This window comes from Gobio gobio (genome assembly GCF_949357685.1).
Source record: "Gobio gobio genome assembly, chromosome: 18".
NCBI lineage: Eukaryota > Metazoa > Chordata > Actinopteri > Cypriniformes > Gobionidae > Gobio > Gobio gobio.
In genome coordinates this window covers 50,144,973-50,152,098 of record NC_137111.1, presented here as the reverse complement: position 1 = coordinate 50,152,098, position 7,126 = coordinate 50,144,973, and positions in this window count along the sequence as shown.

The window sequence follows — 7,126 nt, the reverse complement described above, 5'->3', positions numbered from 1 at the left end:
ACACACACTCACGCATTCACACTCACACACACTCATGCACACACACACACACACACTCACTCATACACACACACACACACACTCTTATACACACTCACTCACTCACTCATACACACACACACACTCTTATACACACTCACTCTCACACTCACTCATACACACACTCATACATACACACACTCACTCTCACACTCTCTCATACACTCACTCACTCTCACACTCACTCATACACACACTCATACATACACACACTCACTCTCACACTCTCTCATACACACACTCACTCTCACACTCTCTCATACACACACTCATACATACACACACTCACTCTCACACTCTCTCATACACACACTCATACATACACACACTCACTCTCACACTCTCTCATACACACACTCATACATACACACACTCACTCTCACACTCTCTCATACACACACTCACTCTCACACACTCACTCTCACACACACTCTCACTCATACACACTCTCATACGCACACTCACTATTACACGCACACACTCACACATACACAGTCTCTCTCACACTCCCACACACTTATGCATACACACTCACTCACTCATACATACACACTCAGTCTCACACACACACTCACTCATACACACACATTCTCACTCATTCATACACACTCACTCACTCATACACACACTATCAAACACACACACGCTCTCACACACTCACACACACTCACTCACACTCTCACACACACTCTTACTCATACACACTCACTCTCACACACTCACTATTACAGGCACACACTCTCACACATGCACAGTCTCTCTCACACTCACACACACTCACTCATACACACACATTATCACACTCTCACACACTCACTCATACACACACTATCACACATACACACTCATACACTCTCTCACACACACACACTCACACATACACACTCACACACACACACTCTCACACATGCACAGTCTCTCTCACACTCACTCATACACACACATTATCACACACTCTCACACACTCACTCATACACACACTATCACACATACACACTCATACACTCTCTCACACACACACACACTCACACATACACACTCTCACACACACTCTCACACATACACACTCTCACACTCACACACTTTTACTCATACGCACGCACTCACTCATACGCACTCATACATACACACACATACTCACGCACTCACTCATACATACACACACACATACTCACTCATACACACACTCACTCACTCATACATACTCTCACTCATACACACTCACTCTCACACATACACACTCTTTCATACACACATACTCACTCTCACACACACTCTTTCATACACAAACTAGCACACATACCCACACACACACACACTCACTCTCACACATACACACTTTCATTCACACACATACACACTCACACACACTCTTTCACACTCTCACACATACACACAGACTCTCTCACACACACACACACTCACTCTTCAAATCTTCATCTTCAGAGTTTCTGTCACTGATGTCTAAACATTCTTTAGTCAAGACTGGAGAAGAGAAACCACTGAGATATTACAGGTGAAGGAATGAACATGAAATGAGTTTGTGCACAAACATCTGCCAGTGGAGTCACACACACTCGTTTCCCCTTTAAATTAGTCAGTGCTGAGTGTTGATCAGACGTGTGTGTGTGTGTGTGTGTGTGTGTGTGTGTGTGTGTGTGTGTGTGTGTGTGTGTGTGTGTGTGTGTGTGTGTGTGTGTGTGTGTGTGTGTGTGTGTGTGTGTGTGTGTGTGTGTGTGTGTGTGTGTGTGTGTGTGTGTGTGTGTGTGTGTGTGTGTGTGTGTGTGTGTGTGTGTGTGTGTGTGTGTGTGTGTGTGTGTGTGTGTGTGTGTGTGTGTGTGTGTGTGTGTGTGTGTGTGTGTGTGTGTGTGTGTGTGTGTGTGTGTGTGTGTGTGTGTGTGTGTGTGTGTGCGTGTGTGCGTGCGTGCGCGCGTGCGCGTGTGGCCGTCTAAAGCTGCTCTCCAGAGTGTGTGTTCCTGAGGTTCCCTCTGGCTCTGTTGATCTAAACACACTCATGAGTGGAGAGAGGACGCGTCTCACACACTCACCGGTTACAGGGTCTTAAACTGGAGCAGAAGGTCTTAAATTCAATATCATGGCATTAAATGACGACCCAATGATTTCTGCAACACAGAATTCATTCATAAAAATAGAATTTGCTGTATTTATGTCACAGTATTTGAACTTTCAGAGTCCAGAGAAATTAAAACACAAATAAAGCACTTTATCCTTAACCGTCACTGTCCCGCTGAAGCCTTTTTTTTTTACATATCAAATATTTTAGTAATTATCATAAATTAGGTATCATTCGAAAGCTTACGAACTCAAAATTCATCCTGTGAAACCGTTTTGAAATCAGACGTTGTGTTACCATGGAAACAGGACTCTAAATTATTCTAGCGGGCTCCTCCCCCTAGTGGGCGGCGTCATGTTTCGCTTCGTTTCGTTCTTTATAATCAAAATCTTTTCTAATCTTGACAAAACGCATATCGTCGGAAAGGTCTGAGTCTCAAGGGTCCATATTTGGGGACTGTTTTGTGATGGAAGTGATAATTTGGACTGAAATTTACAGGAAAATGCTTTGGAAAACGATCAATGGAATGTGAATGACACCCGGTGGCTGTTTTTGGTACAGCGGCTAAACAACATCTCATGGGGACTTTAATTTTTGTGATATCAACTTCAAATTTGGAACACAACTTGTTTAGACATATGGCTTTCATTTTATAGTAATTTAAGTAGAGTAAAACATTTTTTTAAAATATATATTTTATATAAAATAAGAAAAAAAAATTCCATTTACTGTAAATTTAAACTTCCACAACTTTTTCATACTTGCATATTTTGAATTGCTTTCACTTCAGCAATAATCTGCCGAGTGTCTTCTTTAAAACAAGACCAAACTCTATAGGTCTATATTACAAAGCATCCTTCAATCACAGCCCTTTAAGTTTGGATAGAAAACAAGAACTCACATCATCACTGGGTTTGAAAACGACTAGTTAAGATGATGTTTATGAACTGATATTTGCTCTTGTTTTAATCATAACTTTCACAAGATTTCTCATCTCACACTTGAAGATGTGTTTTGTCAAATTAATAAAGAAATGATGGAGATCTGCTGGAAACTGACACAGCTCATGTGTGCTTAGACAACACTGGTGTGTGATGTTCGTTTATTCGTCACATGTTCTTTAATTGGTCTTAAATACAGAAACCCTGGTCCTGATATCACACACTCACACACACACACACACACACACACACACACACTTCTTTCCAGAACCCCAGGGTGTGTTACGGCCCAGCCCCTGACGGATCTCTCTGAGCTGAATCTCCTCTTCTGAAAGTGTGTGTGACACAATGAAAGCACGAGACGTGTGTGTGTGTGTGTGTGTGTGTGTGTGTGTGTGTGTGTGTGTGAGTGATATAAAGACGCTCTCTAAAGTCCAGAAGAGCGGAGGAGACACTCATACTGACTCACAGTGTGTGTAGTCATGAAATAATTCCTCAATTCCATCATCATCATCTGTTTTCTGTTTGTGGTGAGTTTACACACACACACACACACACACACACACACTGCTGAGTTTACACACACACACACACTGCTGAGTTTACACACACACACACACTGCTGAGTTTACACATTCATTTCCTGAGCTGATGTCCAGACCTCACCTTATATTCAGAAGATATGAGATATCATATTTCACCTGAAGTAGATCTGTTTTATTGGACCTGTAAGTGTTTATATTATCATTCAATCTCATAAAATATATTTTATATTAATTAATTTTCATATAAAATTTAATTACGTTACAATTTATATTAAAATAAATAACTTTGTATAATAATTTAGTATCAGATTTTTTTTCACAAAAATAAATTATTAAACATTTGATTTATAAATTATATGACATTTTAGTTTATAAATGTATAATTATAAACTATATGAAAATCATATATTTAAATAAAGAAAAAGTATATATTTATGGTCAGTAAAAAAACGTATGTTTAAGAGCTTTTTAATTCATACAATTTTATTAAAATTAAATGTGGAAAAACCACATGAAATTTTTTTAGGGTTTATATGAATTAATTAATTTGAATATAAAATTTAAATAAATTATAAAATTTTTATACTTTTTGTATAATATTTTTTTCATTAAAATAAATGATAAAATATTTGATTTATAAATTATATTTATATATAAATTATATAACAGTTTAATTTAAACATAATAAGAAAATTATATATTTCAAATTTGAAATCTTATATATATATATATATATGGTCAGTAAAAAAAACATTTTTTAACGAAGAAGTATGTTTAAGAGCTTTTTAATTCATAAAATTGTATTAAAATTAAAAATGTAATTATAAAGATGAATTAGAAATAAATTGTAAAATTATGTTAATAGTAGATTTCGCTGGAAAAATCACATGAATTTCATGTAAAACGTATTTCTATTAGAGTTAGTTTATATGAATTAAATAATTTTGATATAAAATTTAATTATATTAAAATTCATATTAAAATAAATAATAAATTTTTTATACTTATAATTTTTGTATAAGATTATATATTTTTTTCATTAAAATAAATGATAAAATATTTGATTTATAAATTATATGAAATTTAAATTTATACATGATAAGAAAATTATATATTTCAAATTTGAAATCTTTTATATATATATATAGTCAGTAAAAAATCCCAATTTTTTTAATGAAGTATGTTTAAGAGCTGTTTAATTTATAACATGTAAATAAAATAAAAAATCTAATTATAAAGATGAATTAAAACTAAATTTATACAATTATATAAAAATGTAAATTTCTTTTACAGTCTGTGGAAAAACCGCATGAATTTCACATGTGCAAAAACAGGCATAAATCATATTTTTCAATATATTCACTTAATATTTGACAATATTACTGTATTTTCGATCAAATAAATGCAGCCTTGGGAGACTTCTGTCAAAAAAATGAAAAAATCCCCAAACTTGTGAACATTAGTGTATACTATATATATTAAAAAGCATGTAATTATGTATGTTTTGAATGTTTTATAATGTGTGGATGAATATGAGCAGATCCATGAGTGCACACGGATCATAAGCAGCCGCTTGTGTCTGCAGTGTTGCTTCCATTATAGGAAAGAGCAGCGCAAACATTCTGCGCAGCGCCTCCTCCAGTGCTCAGAGCGAGTGGAGGATCCTGAAGATGAGCTGTAAATAGTCTCTGATGGCAGGAAGTCGAGAGGAGCGGACGGTCTCAAACAAGCCCATCCCAGAACGCCATCAATCCTGCGATTCTCCAAAACACCGGTTCAGATGTTGACACAACCAAACACACTGAGTAAATATTTGCCCTGCGAGACGTTGAGAGCGACAGGAACTCCAGAGAAGCCTCGTGAACCTGACGTTCATGATAGAGTGTGTGTGTGTGTGTGTGTGTGTGTGTGTGTGTGTGTGTGTGTGTGTGTGTGTGTGTGTGTGTGTGTGTGTGTGTGTGTGTGTGTGTGTGTGTGTGTGTGTGTGTGTGTGTGTGTGTGTGTGTGTGTGTGTGTGTGTGTGTGTGTGTGTGTGGTGTGTGTGTGTGTGTGTGTGTGTGTGTGTGTGTGTGTGTGTGTGAGACTCCCCCACTCCCTGAGGCCTTTTCCTCCAGGATTCAGATCAACCCTCTGGGGCTCTTCGGTCATTAAAAAAAAAAAAAAAATGTTAAAAATCGTAGCTTCATCGGAATGGTCCGAAACTTGGTGACTTTATTGGTACTTGGTATATGAACACCCAAAAAATTGGGGACAGGATTTTAAAAGTCTAAGTGGTCGTAAAAGAAAAAGAAATAGTCACACTCAGGACCTTCGGGTCAAAAATGACCCCCATAGGAAATGAACGGGAAATTGGCAAAAATATGAAAATACAGAGTTTTTTTGTGCATACAATCTACAAATCAGCCACGATGCAGAAAAAAAGAAACTCAAAAACATCAAGAGTGCAAAACAGACAAAAAAACTCACACACACACACACACACAAAAACACAATTAGCTTTTGGAATGGTACGCGTTAATTTGTGTGTGGGTGCATTTGTGTGTATAAGTGTGTGTGTGTGAGTTTTTTTGTCTGTTTTGCACTCTTGATATTTTAGAGATTCACCCCTTCACTGTTGAGTCCTATTTTCTGCATCCTGGCTGATTTGTAGATTGTACGCACGAAAAAAACTCATGAAAAACTCAAGGTCATTTTTGACCTGAGTGTGACCCATAATGAAGAACCCCAGGGGGTTAAAGTGCGGCACACACTGGAAACTCCACAGCGTCAAAGTAACTATTAACCCTGTGAAGCCTGACATACACTAAACATTTCCATGACCGAGCAGCTCATCCAAGCCTTACATCACCAAGTGCAATGCAAAGCGTGGGATGCAGTGGGGTAAAGTGCGCCGCCACTGGACTCTAGAGCAGTGGAGACGTGTTCTCTGAGTGACCAATCACGCTTCTCTGTCTGACCATCCCATGGACGAGTCTGGGTTTGGCGGTTGCCAGGAGAACGGGACTCGCCTGACTGCATTGTGCCAAGTGTAAAGTTTGGTGGAGGGGGGGATTATGGGGTGGGGTTGTTTTTCCAGTGAAAGGAACTCTTAATGCTCCACCAAGACATTTTGGACAATTTCATGCTCCCAACTTTGTGGGACCAGTTTGGGGACGGCCCTTTCCTGTCCCAGCATGACCAGTGCACAAAGCGTCGCTCCACAATAGTTCGAAAAATGGAACCGTTTATTTAACCTAAAGTTGTTTTGCAGTGTGTAAGTTGTAAATGTTTCACGTCTGTTATTGGCTCCTCTGGTGTGTCATGTGATCGGGACCAGTTCTGAAATGACAAGCTCAAGGCTTTGACTCCCATGAGGCCTCAATGAGCTGCTGAATCTGGCCATCATTCTTTCCATCCGTTCATCCATCCATCCGTCCATCCATCCGTCCATCCATCCATCCATCCGTCCATCCATCCATCCATCATCCATCCATCCGTCCATCCATCCATCCATCCATCCGTCCATCCGTCCATCCATCCATCCGTCC